The sequence below is a fragment of the Lissotriton helveticus genome, chromosome 10 (assembly GCF_964261635.1).
Source record: "Lissotriton helveticus chromosome 10, aLisHel1.1, whole genome shotgun sequence".
NCBI lineage: Eukaryota > Metazoa > Chordata > Amphibia > Caudata > Salamandridae > Lissotriton > Lissotriton helveticus.
In genome coordinates, this window is record NC_136071.1 from 803,816,901 (window position 1) to 803,835,794 (window position 18,894).

Here is an 18,894-nt window from a genome sequence, read left to right on the forward strand (position 1 = left end):
TCTGTTCAAATACCCTCTCTTTTTGAATTTTATTTGCGTTTTTTTATTCTGTTCCATGAAATATTGATCCATAGAACAATTTATGTGAATTCTTAGGAATTCCCCGTAGAGGATACTCCATTTTAAATTGTCCTGATGAAGACTCCCTGCATGCAGGATGGCATTTGTTGCAGTTTCCTTTCTTTGTAGAGTAGTAGTGTGCAGTATTGTTGTATACAAATATCTTTGTATCCAAGACATTTGCTGATTTCAGAGGTCAATTTTACATTTTCTGAATTATTGTTTAGTATGTTGGAATAGTCTGCAAAATCTTGTCCTGTTCCATCTCAAATTACCAAGAGGTCCTTGATGAAACGCAACCACAATATTAATTTTTGAGTATATGTGTCATGACTGGGCGCCCAGGAAAATTTTAGTTCCCACCCCCCCATAAACAAATTTGTGTAATTGAGTGAAAAGGAAAATCCCATAGCAGTTCCATGTTATTGTTGACATATTTCCTTATTAAACAAAAAGATATTGTTATTCAGACACATGGATGTCATCTCCAAGAGCATTTTATTGCGCTCAAAGAACTGGATGTTTCTTTTGCCTAGAAAATGTTGTCAAGCTGTCGAGCCTACTTGATGTTCAATGCTTGTGTGCAGGGATATTACATCCATCGTTATCAATTTGTAAGAGCTTTGCCATGGAATTCCGTCCAACTTATTTAACAGGTCCGACATGTCTCTCAGGTATGAATTCAGATCTTTTAGTCAATGTGTATACATAAAATTGAGATATATCGTGTTTTATTCCCCAAGTTTGCGGCTACCTTGATCCCTACGAGCCTCAGTACAGCCCGATGTAAATCCATGATGGATCCGCCAATCTTGTTATGTTATGCTATGTCATAGAGTTTTATATAGCGCTCGTATCCCCGAGGGTGTCTTGGCGCTGCAGTGCATGAGGGCGGGCAGCAACACAGGCTAGATATAATATGGCCTCTGGATTAAAAGAGCCAAATTTTCAATGCTAAAAAGTAAAAGGGTCTAAGAGTTTTTAGTTTGAAAGTAAGGGAGCTCCATAAGTAAGTATTATGAGTTACAAAGCCCCTACTTCCCCAACTGGCAAGTATGAATTTTGGCACCTCAATATTTGTCAAACCTGACAAACATAGGGGTCTAGGGTGTATGTACCAGTGCAAGTCCTGGCTAGGGCAACTGGTCTGATGTTGTGTACTGCCTTAGAGGGGTGCACAAGGCATTGAGCCTTTCACTCACAGGCAGCAACTGCAGTTTGTTCAGTACCATGGCAGCTGAGTGAGATTTGGGAAGAGTGGAAATGAGCAGCATTTTGTAAGGTCTGAAGTTTAGATACTATTCTTTGTTGTAGGCCGATATATACAGTCCATTACAGTAGTCAAGTTTGGATAAAATTAGTGCTGACATGATTTATTTCTGAAGATTGGAGGGAATGTAGGGTTGAATGTTGTAGGGTCGTTAAAATAAAGAAGACTGAGGAGGCTGTTTGATTGATTTGGTTCTCGAAGGAGAATTTTTTGTCAAAAATGGGTGTCCAAATAAGAGGAGTCTAAGGGGGAAGAGAAGGGCACAGGCCGCCCCCCACTCAAACCATAACACACAACGATAGGCCTGTCACCCAAGACACTCTTAGAAAAACTACTAATATGGCATGGATAATGGTGATACAAATAAACTTTATGTTTTATCACCACCCCTCAGTTTTTCTGGTGATTCAAATCCAGCCAAGTGTCAAACATTAATGTGGTACAAACACGGTGAACTATCAATCTGTCGTGATACCAACACCCACCAGACGCTACTTGTGGAAAAAGTGTGGAGAAGAGAGTGAGCCCCTCATGGAAGAACCGCCAATCGGGTTATCTGACTTACAATTGCCAGTATACCCAATTATCATCATTGGTGACTCACTCTCATAACAGTGGGAAATGGGAACAGAAAAAAGACTAACAACATGTAACAGTGTTTTTTCGATATCAGCCCCACAATCTGCTGATAGTTCCTATTAAAACAAGTCAACGTATTGCCCTTGCTATACTTTTGTGCACATATAACACAAACCACAAAACCAAGAAACCCCCAGTGAGCAAGAAACGTGAATCTCACACAGTTAAAACAGAAGAGTTCACTGGCCACTCATGATTTATTCTGGGCTGTGAATCCTTCTAACATAAAAATGACTCACACCATATATACTCATAGGTGGGTCATAGTCGCCAACATGTTTCGTTGCTTGTACTTTCTGCAACTTCTTCAGGGCAAATGGGGGTTGCCCACTGTTATTGCCACTGTATTTCAAAACACACCTGGGGTTAGCGTTTCTCACGCATACCTGCTACCCCTAAAATCAGTATGCCCGTGTCCTCAAGAGATCACGTGTTGGTTACGAAAACCCGCTATCGTCGGGTGTCCCACGCTGGATCACCGGTACTGCCGAGTATCAGCCGCTGATGCTCGGCAGTACCGGTGATCCAGCGTGGGACACCCGACGATAGCGGGTTTTCGTAACCAACACGTGATCTCTTGAGGACACGGGCATACTGATTTTAGGGGTAGCAGGTATGCGTGAGAAACACTAACCCCGGGTGTGTTTTGAAATACAGTGGCAATAACAGTGGGCAACCCCCATTTGCCCTGAAGAAGTTGCAGAAAGTACAAGCAACTAAACATGTTGGCGACTATGACCCACCTATGAGTATATATGGTGTGAGTCATTTTTATGTTAGAAGGATTCACAGCCCAGAATAAATCATGAGTGGCCAGTGAACTCTTCTGTTTTAACTGTGTGAGATTCACGTTTCTTTCTCACTGGGGTTTTCTTGGTTTTGTGGTTTGTGTTATATGTGCACAAAAGTATAGCAAGGGCAATACGTTGACTTGTTTTAATAGGAACTATCAGCAGATTGTGGGGCTGATATCGAAAAAACACTGTTACATGTTGTTAGTCTTTTTTCTGTTCCCATTTCCCACTGTTATGAGAGTGAGTCACCAATGATGATAATTGGGTATACTGGCAATTGTAAGTCAGATAACCCGATTGGCGGTTCTTCCGTGAGGGGCTCACTCTCTTCTCCACACTTTTTCCACAAGTAGCGTCTGGTGGGTGTTGGTATCACGACAGATTGATAGTTCACCGTGTTTGTACCGCATTAATGTTTGACACTTGGCTGGATTTGAATCACCAGAAAAACTGAGGGGTGTTGATAAAACATAAAGTTTATTTGTATCACCATTATCCATGCCATATTAGTATTTTTCTAAGAGTGTCTTGGGTGACAGGCCTATCGTTGTGTGTCAAAAATGGGTGCCAGGTTTCTAACCTTTTCCACTGGAGATGGGATACGAACCATATCTGGCGGCCATCAATCTGGGGATCAGAGATTAGTTTTGTTTCTGAAGAGTAAAATTTCAGTCTTGCCTGAGTTTAATCTCAGGCATTTTTCCGCCATCCAAGTTCCAATTTTTCCCATACATAGTTGAAACTGTGAGGCTGTATGGGCTGGATTTCCTGTAACAGACACCACAATTTGTGTGTCGTCTGCACAGGAAACAACTGAGAACTCAAAGTTTCTAACAAGTTTATTCACAGGACTGATGTACAAGTTAACTAGGGTGGGGCTTGGAGAGGCTGCTGGGGGGGTGCTACAAGGAAGCGTCCAAGTTGTAGAGGCAAATTTCTCTAACATGATGTATTGTTCCCTATCAGCCAAAAAAAAGGTAAGTAAGGAGAGGGCATTGTTTCTGATTTCTAGCTTGTGCAGCCGGTTGATTAAAATGACATGATTGACTAAATCAAACACTGCCAAAAAATCTAGGAGTATCAAGGCTGCATTGTGTCCCTTATCAATGATGGATTTGATGCTGTCTGCAGCTATTATGAGAGTTGATTCCGTGCTATGCTGGATCCAGAAGCCAAATTGGGACTTATTTAGCAGACTGTTTTCATTTACGAAAGCAGATAGTTGCTTATTGAGTGCTTTACTAATATTTTAGTTGGTAGGGGTAGACGTTATATTGGTTGATAGTTCATAGGGTCAGATACTGAAAGGGTAGCCTTTTTTTATAAGTGGGAGAATTGCTGCTTTCTTCCATAGCTTTGGAAAAGTGCCAGTGAGAATACTTTCGTTAAAAATTGGTGTAAGGTGTGCTTCCGTTGCAAGATGTAACACTTTAGGAGGACATGGATCATCTAAGGAACCTGATTTAGTATCTGATAGGAGGTTCCTGACTTGCTCTTGGGATAAAGGGGTAAAGTTCGAAAAGCAACATTGTGTATCAAATTCTCATTGAAGATTGTAGTTATTTGATAGTTTGGGGATGTTTGGTGTGAAAATAGAATAAGCTCTTAGGACTTTTGACTGGAATGTTTGTGCTACAGTATCGCAAAAGTCTTGATAGCATTTGAGCTGTGGTAGATAGTGTTTGACTGCTTTAAATAGTTCTTTGGTTGACTTTTTTGCAGGTACAATTTTTTTCGGAGGAATAGATGGTTTTATTTGCACGGATCATTGATGTATAGATTTTTAGCGCTTGCTTATATGTGGTTTTATCTTCCTTAATATAGTTCAATCTCCATTTCCGTTCTAATTTGCCACAGATCATTTTTTGTTCTTTAAGATTGTGAGAGTACCAAGGTTCTGAGGGATTTTCCCATTGACTGATTGATCTGGTTGCTGGGGCCAGTGTGTTTATGAGTATAGTAAGCCAGAATTGATAGTTAGCTGCCATCGTGTCAGATTAAGATAGTGATTTCCCTAAGCTGTCTGAATCTATTTTGTCACAATCGAACAACAAGAGAGTAAGGTTATAAGTATTCACTCTCTTACCCCTAGTATTAGTATTGATAATCAACAGGAGAGTGAAACAACAACGAAACACCTCAAGAATTCATGTGAGGGACTAACTGGGAAAGAAAGGTGAGGAAGAAGCACACGGTGTAATTTTTAAGAACCCTCACTCACCAACCTAGTAGTGACATGCTTCATCATCGGGTTCCCACTGGAAGGACCTAGCGTCCCTCCAGTGTGCTACAACGCCTAGTTACAGCAGAGCTGGTTCTTGTGTGTGTTAAAGTGATAGAAATACCCAATTGTGCTAAGTGAGTGCAAAAAAAGGGGGGAGTTAAAAAAGCGTAGTTGTGACTGTCAACTATTTTATTAATAGTCCAACCAACACTAGTTAAAAACAGGTGATGAGTGGACTCATAGGTATAATCTCATTTATTAGAGACCCCTAGTCCTCAATTTAATCAGATTTGGTCAACATGTTTCTGCTTCTAGAGCCCGAGTCGCTCAGCATTCTTCAGGACCAGTAATGTAGTCCTCCGGCGGTATGCACGCGCTAAGGTGCACCCAACCGTGAGGATATTAGTGTGAAAAATAAATTAAAAAAGTGAGAAGTAAAATGTATTACTTATACTCACGGCAAAAGCCGGTTTAGGCTTGCTCAGCTATTTGCTGAGGCCAAATACCTGTTGGGAGAAAACATTTTTGTCAGGCAAATACAAAGGATGAACCAGTTCAATGTTAATTCGACCCTTTGTGGAAACAGTATCACATTGTTCCCTTCACCAAATTTCACCCATCCCAGTGGTTTAAATGTGACAGATATGTGAAATGCTAAACATATGCTTTCTGCTCGCATTCACAGACAATATGGAAATATATGTCGCATAAGCCAATTAGTTAGTGGCAGGCGTGAATTATCAAATATCCACATTAGTGATTAACTATAACATGGGTAGGGTCCAGCGTGTTTCATTAACCTGGACTGTAAACCAGCTTGAAGATAAAGAAAATGAAGCAAAGGCACTATTAAAAAGCACTAATAAAAAACAAACGGAATCTCCATCGGACTCCATTAGATATTTAAAAGCCCTTAGGAAGATGAAAGGCTTCTCAACTAACTCACAGGAGGCGCCTGTAGACGCTCTACATGGGCGGACACGGCAGGCAGTTATCTTCACGCCGCGTTATCTGTAATGATTACAAGAGAAAACAAACAGAACATGGACAAAGTTTTTTTTCCTCGAAGTCTAAGTATAATAGCTAAATCAGTGGTTTTTCAGATCGTCGGTCTGCAAATCCAACCGATAAACTGTAAAGGAAGGCAAAACAAGCGTAACTACTTACTAGTACGCAGACGACTCCCCTCAAACTACCCAGCTTGTCACCACCGCGGCCCGGATGAACAAGGAGCCGTGGCGCCGTAACTGGAAATAGCGTCGCGCCTGAGTCATGTGACTCGGACACGTGATTAGAAGTCAGTATGCCTTTCGTTACGTCTTAAAGGGGCCGTGTACTTTTGCTCTGTGGCTGCCCAACTTTATTAACACAGGTTGCGAGTCATTTTAATGACAAATGTTTAAGCTATTTCCTCAACCTCTATATATTTGATATATTTAAAAAGCGGTATCTTAACGCTGATGCAGTTATTGGTGCACCCAGCCGGTCTCAATGTTCAACCTTTCAAAACATCAACCTTAGTTACAGAAATAAGATTTTTAGGGTTTTGGGGGTATTATAGTTTTTCCTGATGTAATCGGTCAGGATAAAAAGCATAATCATTGAAACTCCACTGGGAGTTTTTTAAGCTAGACTCAGCTATAAAAATTATGTCCGCAGCATATTATTGCGGCAGGATATTTTTTGAGTTTACAATTTATTTGTAATGTTTGACCGTAGATCAACTCACAACAGGTCATAAATAAAGTTGGTCAGGCTGGCGGGGTTATTATTAGGGAGGATGATGACTACTGATGACAAGTTATCATAATGTCTAATGAAAGAAAGATCGTCAGTTTTGCCGATTAGGAGGAATATAACTCAATATTCAATATTCATAGGAGTCAAGGCATATTTGATCAGTCCAATATTGGTATTAGATGTTCTTAACGTCTCAATACAGAACCCCATGGGATCTCATCGTTCAGCCCAGTGCGATGGCTCGACAAACGGTGAATCCATCGCTGTTCTTTCTCATATAGGATTCTTTCATCACCCATAACATGTTCAAGGATCGTCCAGCGTATGTCATTTGGTGTATGATTTTTTTCAATGAAATGATTGGTGAGTTTTGTTGCATTTCGTTTACAACGAATGCTACTCTGGTGCTCGCAAATCCTGAGTTTAACACTTCTCGTGGTCATACCAACATAGATCAAGGCACATGTACAAGTTATCTATACTACTATTATAAAGTAAGAAGTGGGAACCTTTGAGGCGGGTAAACTCGGGAACCAGAGCGCCAATCCAAACACCCAATACATCATTGGAATTGGCAGGTCTGGAGAGTGACATAGGCTATATACCCCCCAAAAAATACGTTCTTTAAAAAAATATACCTTAGAAAAAAAAGTAGTCCCTTGGAAGTAGCGCCGGCCGTCGTGTGCGCTAACGTGCTGACATCATGCGAGGAGGAGCGGCGGACAGCAGAGGGGAGGGAAAAGTAACGCGGCGTTCAGCGGGAGGAGCGGAACCTACACCCGGTTCACTGAAGTGCGGAGCCGTGGGGAGGAAAACGAATGCGGCGTTCGGAGCGGAACCTACACCCGGTTTACTGAAGTGCGGAGCCGTGGGGAGGAAAACGAATACGGCGTTCGGTGGGAGGAGCGGAATCTACAACCGGTTCACTGAAGTGCGGAGCCATGGGGAGGAAAACGAATGCGGCGTTCGGCGGGAGGAGCGCGGTAGACAGCGGTGCCGACAGTGGGGCCGTGGGGCTGAGACGGCCCCCGAGGATGACGCGAGGTAAGGGAGTTCCTGCTACCTGGAAGCGTCATTGCCCCCGGGAGGTCTGTAACTGTGGGGTTTTAAAGGGCGGACAAAATGTGTAGTAGGGAGGTCTCTAACTGTGGGGTTTTATAGGGTATGCATGTAAACAAAGAACCTTCATAGACCCTAAGATATTTCTGTTGGACAGCCCGTCCCGACGTTGTCCGGGGGCAATTGACGTGAGGTAAGGGAGTTCCTGCTACCTGGAAGCCTCATTGCCCCCGGACAACGTCGGGACGGGCTGATAGTTAGATATACAACATTGATAGTGTTGCAGTTGGTATGACTTCTTTGTTCCCATTGTTTACCCGGTTCTATGTTGAGGAATTTTGTGTGGGCAGTAAGGTGACAAACACTGCAGTCCCCACACGGGAAATGACCTATCACTGCTGGGAGCCCCCAAGCATTCAAAACTGTTGGTTCCTGACTTTTCTGTTTTTTAGCTGGACGGGTATGGACCAGAGAGTCTTTTAAGCTAGTAGGTCGTTTGTAAGAAAAGAGTGGTTTTTCCCAGTCAAAGCGATTACTAGTCACAATTTTCCAATTCTATTGTATGCTATGGCTCACCACATTAGACAGAGGATTGAATGTGGTTACACATGTAAGTGGAATTTCCCGTGATGGATCCTTGGTGTACGACTCCAAAAGGGCATCTCTGTTTTGATTGAGGGCTCTTTTCCGACTTTTATGGAGGATCCTTTTGGGATAACCACGATTCACCAATTTATCAGTCAAATCATCTGCCTGTTTCTTAAAGTCGACCGTTTCGCTACAGTTCCATCTGATGCGGAGGTACTGTCCATAGGGGAGATTTTCCCTTAAGGAGCGAGGGTGGAAGCTGGAAAACAACAACAAATTATTTTTAGATGTAGGTTTATAATATGTTTTTGTTTGAAGCAGATGGTCCTGCTTGTTAATCGTTACGTCGAGGAAGGTGATCTATTTTGTGCCACAGTCGTGTTATATTGGGCTTTGGAGGAGAGGCAGCGGGGTTGGGGAGTGTAGTGGATGGACTTCAAATAGTAAGGTGTGATGGTCAGACAATACTAGAGGTAAAGCCCCCTGGAAATGGAGGGATAATTGGTCTGTGAAGATTCCGTCTAAAGTATGTCCGGCATTATGTGAGACAGTATTTACTTCACGCACTTTTAATAAAACACTTTCATACTCACAGACCCACACAGGCAGTTATGCACCCACTCACAAACCTACAAAGGCCTTTACACACTCACAGAGCTATGCAGGCATTCTCAGACCCAATCACAGACCCACATAGTCACTTACGCACCCACTCACAGACCTATGGAGGCACTGAAATACCTGCTTATAGACCCACGCAGCCACTCACAGATCTACTCACTTACCCAAGTAGGCACTCACCCACCCACTAACAGACCCACACATGCACTCGTATACCCACTCACTTACCCACAAAGACACTCCCACTCCCACACCAACTTAGATACCCACTCACAGACCCACCCAGGCACTCACACACCCACTCATAGTCCCTCACACACACACTCACACTCACAGACCCACTCCGTCACCTACTCACAGACTCACTCAGACACCAACTCACCGACCCACATAACACTCACACACCCACTCACAGTCCTTCACACACCCACTCACTGACCCACAAAGACACTAACACACCCATTCACAGACCCACTCATGCATTCACATACACAGTGACAGATCTACACACTCACTCACACACTTACTCACAGACCCACTAACACACTCACAGACCCACACAGACACTTACACAGCTAGTCACAGACACACCCAGGCACTCACACACCCACTCAAAGACTCTCACACATCAACTCACAGACACTCACAATCCCACTCACAGACTCATGCAGGCACTAACAGACCCATTTATAGACCCATACAGGCACTCAGAGTGCGACTCGTATTGCAAACTTTGTCTCCTGAACAGTATAAGAGGCACAAACAGTTGTTAAGGTCCAAATTAGGTTTTATAGGTCCTACAATTGATGTTATGTTATGTTATAAAACATTTATATCGCGCACAGATACTCAAGAGTGTCCCGGCGCGGTGGTGAACCATAACAACGGGCAGCATATTTAGATGGGTTGGTTAAAAAGGAAGGTCTTCAACTGTTTCTTAAATAGCATGGTGTTCTGGATGTTACGCAGCTCCAGAGGGAGGTAATTCCAGGCCTCCGCAGCCTTAATAGAAAGGGAGCTACCCCTAGCCAAACCCTGCAAAAGCGGGGAGCGGCAGTCAGGCGCAGGGTGGTAGAGCGGATATTTCTGCGAGGCGTGTAGAAGGAAAAACGCCTGTGGAGATGGTGGCCAGGCAGCCAGTGCAAGTCTCGTAAGTGCTGTTTCATACATGCACGCCCAGGGATTTGCAACAGAACCCTAGCGGCCGCATTCTGAATTACTTGCAATTTCTTTGACTGATACCCCGGGAGTCCAATATATAAGCCATTGGCATAGTCGATACGGTACAAGATAAGTGCCCTAGTGACCATTTCCCTGGCAGATGTAGGTAACAATGGGAAGAACTTCCTGAGAGATTTTAGAATACCGAAGCACACCCCTGCCAGTCGCTTTATCTGAGCAGTAAATCTGAGATCTTCCTCAAACCAGATCCCCAGATTTTTAGCAGGGTTGCCAGATGACAGAGGCTGGGAGTACTCTGGGCGCCACAGAGTCTCTCTAAAGGACAGAGGGAAGGAGCCATAGAGGAGAACCTCCGACTTACCCTCATTACACTTCAGCTGTGCCCGGGCCAGCCAACCAAAGACCGCTGCAAGGCAGCGCTGGGCTGCTGAAGGGGACATTTCACCTTCCTTCCAAGTAAAGAGGAGCTGAGTGTCATCCGCATATGCTATGACTTTTGCACCCAGCTCCTCTGCAAGGAAGATCAGGGGTGTGAGATAAATGTTAAAGAGCAGGGGGCTCAGAGTCGAGCCCTGCGGAACACCAGTAGCCACTTTCCGGGGGATAGAGGAAAAAGGAGGCATCCACACCTGCTGTGTGCGATCTTCTAGGAAGGATTCAAGCCACTTCCAGGCCTGCCTAGACACGCCAATGTGAGAAAGCCTAGAGAGAAGTTGTTGGTGAGGGACTGTATGGAAGGCGGCAGAGAGGTCTAATAAAATCAGGGCCGCTCTGCCACCCCCATCCAAACACTCCCTTATGGCTTCTGATATTTCCACAAGAGCGGTCTCAGTGCTATAGGAGGCTCTAAATCCGGATTGAGCCGGATGGAGAGCACCCGATGACTCAACAAAAGTGGATAGCTGCCTAAAGACTGCTTTCCTGCATATCTTGGCCACCGCTGGAAGAAGAGAAATAGGGCGGTAGCTGGCAGGTATGTCTGGATCTAAGGAGGGCTTCTTCAGGAGAGGTATAAGTTTAGCCTCCTTCCAAACCTTGGGTACATTGCTGGTCTGAAGGGATAGATTTATAATAGCATTCACCTCCGGATTAACTACCTCAGCAACCTCAGCAAGCAGCCTAGCATGACACGGATCGGAGGGAGATCCCGATTTGAGGGATGAAAGGATAGATAGAGAATCCTTCAAAGTAATTGGCAAAAAAGCCATCAGTGGAGAAGCGGGCAGAGAAGGAACTGGTGGGCTCGAGGTGTGGGCATCGGCCTGCCCTGTGCAATCCAACCCTAAAGAATCCTGTATTGCCTGGATTTTATCAATAAAAAAGTCTGACAATTTCTCACATCACTCTGCCGAGACAGGCAAGTCCATCCGCTCTGCACTGGGATTGAGGAAACTCTGTACAATGGCAAATATTTCCTTCGAGTTATTTCTAGAGCCAGCAATGCGCTCTGCGAAGAAAAGGCGGTTAGCCTCCTTAATAGCTTCATAGTACACCCTCTGGGCCTTTCTAAGTGCTACTTTCGCCAAGGGCAGTAATTTGACCTCCAACAGCGTTCACATTTTTTTACAAGAGTGTTTTAGTGCTCTAAGGTTGTTGGAATACCAGGGTTTGGACGGCGCATTTCTAACACGCCTGCCAGGGAGGGGAGGGGTAACAGACTCTACCGCCTGGGAGATCCAGTTAGTGAAATTCACTAAGGCTCCCTCCAGTGTCACATTGGCAGTAGGCCGAGAATTAGACAGGACCCTACCAAAAACTGAAGCATCAATCCTCTGAGAGGGTCTGCTTTGGGAAGGCTTTTTAAAAAACACAGGTTTGACAATGGACCAGGAGAACTGAATCAGAAAATGATCTGACCAGGGTACTTGAAGAGGATAAATGCCAGACAGAGGAAAGTTAGAGCACACCAGGTCCAGGATATGCCCCCCAATATGCGTGGGGGAATTAATCCATTGGGTAAGTTGTGCCAATTTCAAAGAGTCCTTCACTTCTGTCGTACCAGCCCCTCACGGGCAGTCAAAATGTATGTTAAAATCCCCCAGTAATAGGAAGCTAGAAAAGCGTACAGCCCTAGAGACAATGATCTCATCGAGAGCTTTCAGGAAAGCTCCGGAGGAGCCCGGGGGTCTATATACAAGTGTCCCACCCAGAGTGAAGTGCGGGGTCATAGAGATAGAGAAATCCAGTAATTCACCCCCTCAATTCCTGGGGAGACTTCATGGACCAAAGTCCAGGAGTCTCTATGCACCACTGCTAGGCCTCCACCCCTGCCAACTTTCCTATCCACCCTTGTAATTTTAAACCCTCTGGGGATAGCCAACTCTACCATAGGGGCAGAAGATTCATTAAACCAGGTCTCCGTCACAAACAGGAGATCATACTGGTCCTCGGAAAGAAGTTCATAGAGGTCTGGGGCAACTTAACAAGAGAGCGGGAGTTAATAGGTGTCACCCGAATACAGACCCCCCTCCCCAGCTGTTACAGAGGGGGTAATCTGGAGAGCCGGGACATCTAAGGTGGTGTTAAAACTAAATTTACACTTGCTACACTTCCTAGTCAGATTATCGAGGACGTTCCACTGGCAAACGCACTCATCCTTTAATGTATTAAAGCCCATTAAAATATCCCCATTATAGCGTTTAGAAGCCTTCAGAATCTTTTGGGGGATACGAGCATAGTAGCTGGCGCTGGTCGCGTCCTTGGCGCGGACGCGCGCAGACGGGCTTGCCTTAGGCGCGCCTTTGGCGCGCCAGCGGCGCGCGTCCTAGTAGGCATGTGCCTTAAATAAACAGTACCCTCCCCCAGCTAGAGCGCCAACTCCAGCCCAGGGCCGGGAACCGGAAGTGTGGGGAAATTGCACTGCCCTCTGCACAAACGGCACCAAAAAGCCGCGGCAGAACGGGGCATGCAGGTAAGCACAGAGATAAATCAGCAGTCTCCCGACAGTTGGAATGGACCTGGGCACTGTAGGGGTACAGGGCTCATGCACCTGAACCCTCACCACTGGCATCGGGCACCCAGCTAGAGGGGTGACTGATGTATGCCAGGGCAAAGGTTTGTGGGCATGGCACACAGGATGTGTGCCATGTCGACTCTTTGTTTTGTTCTGCACCAAGACACTCAGCCCGCATAGGCAGTGTGTGTTAGGGTACAGGGCCTCTAAGGGTGGCACAATAAGTGCTGTAGCCCTGAGGGGCCTTCTCTGGTGGTCACAGTGCCCTGGGTACCTATGGTCCCATTTACCAGGGGCTGACATGTGGCCAGAGATGCCAATTGGGTTTAGGCTTCAATGCAGTTTTAGGGAAAGAACACAGGCCCTGGGTACCTGATCGGCAAGAGCCCAGGGCACACTCAGTCAAAGCACATCAGCAATTCAGCAAAAGGTGGGAGCAAACCATGCAAGAAAGAGGGCACTTTCACACATATCCATAGGGGAACACTGCAGAACGAGGGGAAATTGTGCAGGTATTGCTGCACAATCACTGATTACAGTAGTTTTATCCAATTCTGTTGGGTAAAACTTGTAAAGGTGTTTACATTTTACATCCTGTCATTACGATACACTTGGTATCCGTAATGCATGTGGGGTATTGGTATGTGGTTTTCCCGCCCAGCTTGTAATAAATAAATCCTCGCTTTTGATGACAAGCTATTTATTCTCATATTAGTTCAAGGGTGCAAGTAACTCAGGGGATATGAACAAGGACTGGCGATAACTACCGCTAACGCTAGTTTATTTATTTATTTATTACAAGATTTATAATGCGCATGGCTGCCTCAGCAACGAGGCGTCCCAGCGCAACCAGAAGCCTAATCAGAGCAGGAGAACATAGCAAGCAAGGGATACCATAGAGTGGGGAACAGCCAGGTCTTCAGGGACTTGCGAAATGGCAAAAGATTGGGAATGGCACAAATGCATACTGGAAGAGAATTCCACAGTTTGGCCGCCAAGAGGCCAAACGTCCGGCCCCCAGCCCTTGCTTTCTTACACGAGGGACACAGACCAGACCTTGATTAGTCGATCGTAAGGCTCTGCTAGGCAAGTAAGGTTTCAATAGGCCCAGTAGCCCCTCTGGGGCTTTAAACCTCAAGATTTTGTGTGCAATACAGAGCACCTTGAACTGGATGCGAGCTTCGATTGGCAGCCAATGCAGCTTCACAAGAACTTGGGCCACAGAGTGCGATTTAGGGAGAGCCACCAACATGCGTGCGTCTGCGTTCTGGACCCTCTGCAAGCGTTTGATGCTAGCTTTGTTAGCACCAAGATTTAAGGCATTGCCATAGTCTAGCCTTGCCAGGATGGAAGCCTGCAAGATGGGCTGACGTACTTCGGGAGGGAAGAAGACAAGCAAGGGTCTCAACCCTCTCAGAATCCCAAAACAGACAGCAGCTACGGCTTTTGTCTGCTTATCAAATGTTAGACCGGTATCGAACAGTGGAATAGTCTTAGCATGCTTCCACGCCCTGGGAACGGAGGCTGACTTCAGCGAAAGGTTAACCAGTTCTAAGGCCACTGGGGAGATAAGAGGTAGAATCTGACAGAAGTGACTTGCTGCCAGCGGGTCAGCTGGCGAACCAGATTTGATCTTAACGCTTATAATCTGGAATTCTTCCAGCGACAATGATGGCAGGGACACCATACCATTATTCGTCGCATTAGCTGGCCCTGCTAACTCGACGTTATCCTTAAGGGTAGCCCCAGAAGAAAGATTTTGATAGATCTGATTCACTTTTCCCACAAAGTGAAGTGCTAAGGTCTCGCACTGCTGATTAGAAACAACTGGGGAAGCCCTAGCCTGACCAGCGGTCTTCACATTTTTCAGCAGTTTAAAGATGGTTTTAGTAGGGTTAAAGCTTATAAGGATTTGGTCAGCTACAAATTCTGCCCGGGTTTTTACGGATAAGCCTATGATAATAGTTAGCAGCAGTTTTCTTACCACTGAGTATCGCTGAAAACTATTTCCTTGTTATATGTACAAGACGTCGCTACATGGCGATAGCTCCAGGGATCAGCGGTGAAAACTGCCGCTAACATTAGGTGCTTGGTGATAGGAATACCGGCGTTAGCAGATGAAAACCAACGAAAGGCCCATTAGCAGCAAAAAAACACACGTTAGTCAGCCCAACATGAATTTTTGTACCTCTATTGGACAAAATAGCCTATCAGTTGACCTACAATAGAAAATAGGAACAAAAAACCAATGAAATGCAGAATGGAGCAGTCAGGGCCAAGTGAAGCACACATACACAACCCCCTCAAGCCATCCAACATCCAGGTTGACCAGGATGAGAACCTGGATGCCTCGCAGGACCTCCGTCTGGAGCCTGCATGCCTCGCTTGGCCTACATCTCGAGCCTGGATGCCTCACTGGATCTGGGTCTGGAGCCTGGATGCCTCGCTGGACCTGTGTCTGGAGCCTGGAGTGGGTTGCTGAGGAACTGTGGAGTCGATGAGCCGTGGCTGTAGACATTGAGACGCGGCATCACCCATACATGGTGGTGAAGTCCGGCAGGTCGCATGGAGACACATTGCTGACCTGTGTGAGAAGACCGCCTTAAGCCCCTTGGAGCTGTGAATGGTAGAGTCGCTCCTGCGCACTTACGTCAGGAGGTCTGCTTCGCATACTATGATCCACCACTACACTGGGGTGCACGGACGGGATTACCAACGGTGGACGGCGCCTCTCTGTGTCACAGGCCGGGTGATGTTGCACTGGCCGACGCTGTAGAGGGAGAGGCCCCTGAGATGAGCCGAACTTGTATGGCGGGAGCGCTGCAACATCACACCTGAGGGGGCCCTGCTGCACCAACTGCATCATGAGGTTCACTCGTGGACTTGTCGGCGACTGCTGTACCCAGGCTTGTGAAATCCCGCCTGGCTGAGGCTCCTGCTGGCTGATTCACAGATTTGGAGAGAGTGCAGCGGATTGCGCCATGGTGTCAATGTCCAGGTAAGGAGAAGGTGGGATGCGTATCAGGGGAGGGCCGGTGGTTGAGTCGCACAGGCCTAGCACCTGTATATGACACCCCCCCAGTGGCGGCTCATCCGCTATGGCAGAATAGCATCGCCCCACTGCTTTCAAGAGGTGCAAGAAGAGGAAAAATCATCACATGATGATATCTTCAGGATGGAACCGTGCTATGTTTCCTTTGGGGTAAGATTTCTCTCATTTAAATATTTACAACACCCTCTCACACACACATCCACAATCCACGCCCCATCCAGTGTCCTTTCCGGCGTTTCCCACCTCCCAGCTGTCCAGTCCCGCCCATAGCACTTCTCAATGGCTGCCATGCACAGCGGGTGTACCACTGGTGTGCCAAAGGTATATATTAAGATACAACGCATCCCATTACATCGCATTCCATTACAATTCATACTAATACTAGGCATATTGCAACAGTAAGGAAGGTGTTGGATAGCGGAGATGTAAATATTACTATTCCCACTGCAATGAGTGCAACCCTAAAACTAACCCTTGCACCCCAAAGCAAACATGAACCCTAAAATGCATCTTTGAGCCACCAAAACACACCCTAAAAATCATATTTGACCAAATGCAAACCCCAATTAAATTTTTGGATCCAAATGCTCACCGGCATTTTCATGATTGACCCCATAACACACCCCAAATTTAATATTTTAACCCATGAGACACCACAAATTTCATATCCAACATCCAAAATCCATATCCACCCTAAAACTTAAAAATACCCCATTAGTGACCTCACAATGCGCTGTGATGGAATGCGATGTAAAGGCACCTGCGTTGTTGGAGTTGCGTTGTAAAGGCATTACGATGTAATGCCTGCGTTATAATGGATGTCTCCCGTACCAAAGGCAAGCCCGTCTGTGTCAGTCTGCCCCTGGACTGCGCTCAGCACCAAGGACGCTTCCTCTTTGACACTCCACCACTATGGCGCCAGCATCCTCCTCGCCATCAAACCTGGACGCCACATCGCCTGCAAAGACCAACATCTGTTCCGGACCGGACATCGCCATCACCATAACTGACGGCTACTAAATCACCTGCAAGGACCTCCCTGACCATCCAGGAGGAGGTATTGCCATCACCTATAGAAGCACACTCCAACTGACCATGTCTAATGACCCAACCGTGACCATGGAACACCTCAACTTCCGGATCCGGACCAACCCCAACCCCATCCTCTGCAGCATCCTCATCTGCAGGCCCTCTGGGCCATGGACACCCATTCTCCGATACCATTGTAGACCTCATTGCACACCAGGCTCTCCCATCCACCTACGACATCCTACTTGGTGAACTCAAGTTCTACCTGGACAACCCAGGTGACCAGAATACCAGCCCCTCCTGGGGAAGCTCCCCAACATCAGACTCAAGCAGCTAGTCACAGCAGCAAGCCACATAGCAGGACACACGTTCGAGCATGTCTCCTCCGCCAGTGGGAACTTCAATCGCAGCCACACAAAACGGACTCTCCTGGACCGACCATCATTGTATACATCACGTATTCACCATCCCCATCATCGCCCCCCCTCGCAACTGGATCAAGGCGATCAAAGAACGTCTTGTCTACTCCCTCAGGATTACCACTCCGCCAATGCTTACAGACAATCACACTACAGCGCGCAACCACCACGATGGATCTCCAACTGCGCTGACACCCTGGCACCCCTCAAGAATGGACCAGGCAAAACTAGCATCACATTGCACTAAATTTGCAAAGTGACACATGTAGGCATATGCGTGACCTTGTGAAGCCCTGCGCCACATCATACATGCATCAGGTATGATGTACCCAGGATGTGCGTTCCCACTCGACAAGGTTTCATAGGAGTGGGACAGTGAAATCCCTCAGATTTCACTGTGACAAATGTAGGATGTGTCAGTGATGTGACACAAATGTGTCAGTATCATATGCCTGCCTGATGGCAGGTGTAAGGTTGATGCAGTGCCACAGGTATAGGCTGGCCCCATGCATTGCTGCAGTTGCGTCATGCTTGTGACACTACTGCAGCAATGCGTGACTTTAGCGCAGATAGATCCGTCAGGATTCCAGACGTATCTGTCATTACTTGCGTCATGGAGCACTGTCCAGTAAATACTGCGCATCCGTGGTGTCGGAAGAAGGGCGTAGTGAAATGTCTTGTCGCAGCGCTGCAACACTTTTCATGACTGAGGCCCAGGAATGCGCACTATCTTATTGATGGTGCGCATTCCTGACCTGTAGCTTTGTCGCAGGGCAGCGCTGCAACATTGCTTGCAGCACTGCCCATCACCAAAACCTGATGGAAAGAGGCCATAGGTGTTATCTCCATTTTTAGAACCAGCTATTTTTAAACAACTGCCTCTAACTGGAGTTAGAGGCAGTTTTTTTGGTCCTCCAAACTTCAGGAATCCCCTTGTAAATACCGCGAAGTGGGGTTAGCGAACCTATTTGCACGGGAACACCTCCCTTGCATGTCATTATCGTTAACAGAAGTGGCGATCTTTAGAATGGACATTTTTGCTGGAAAACTGCAGCTAACAGAGGTTAGCAACAGCTTGTAAATACAGCGATAAAAATCTCGCCGCAAAACCGGCGTAAAAGTGCTGCTAAGGCGGCATTAACCCCTTGTACATATGTCCCTCAGTTTCTCTAATAGGATTGGGGGTGATGAGGCACACTGGGTATGGTTCCAGGTTGTAATTTTGAACAGCAAATTTATAAATCATAATCTTAGCCAAGTTACA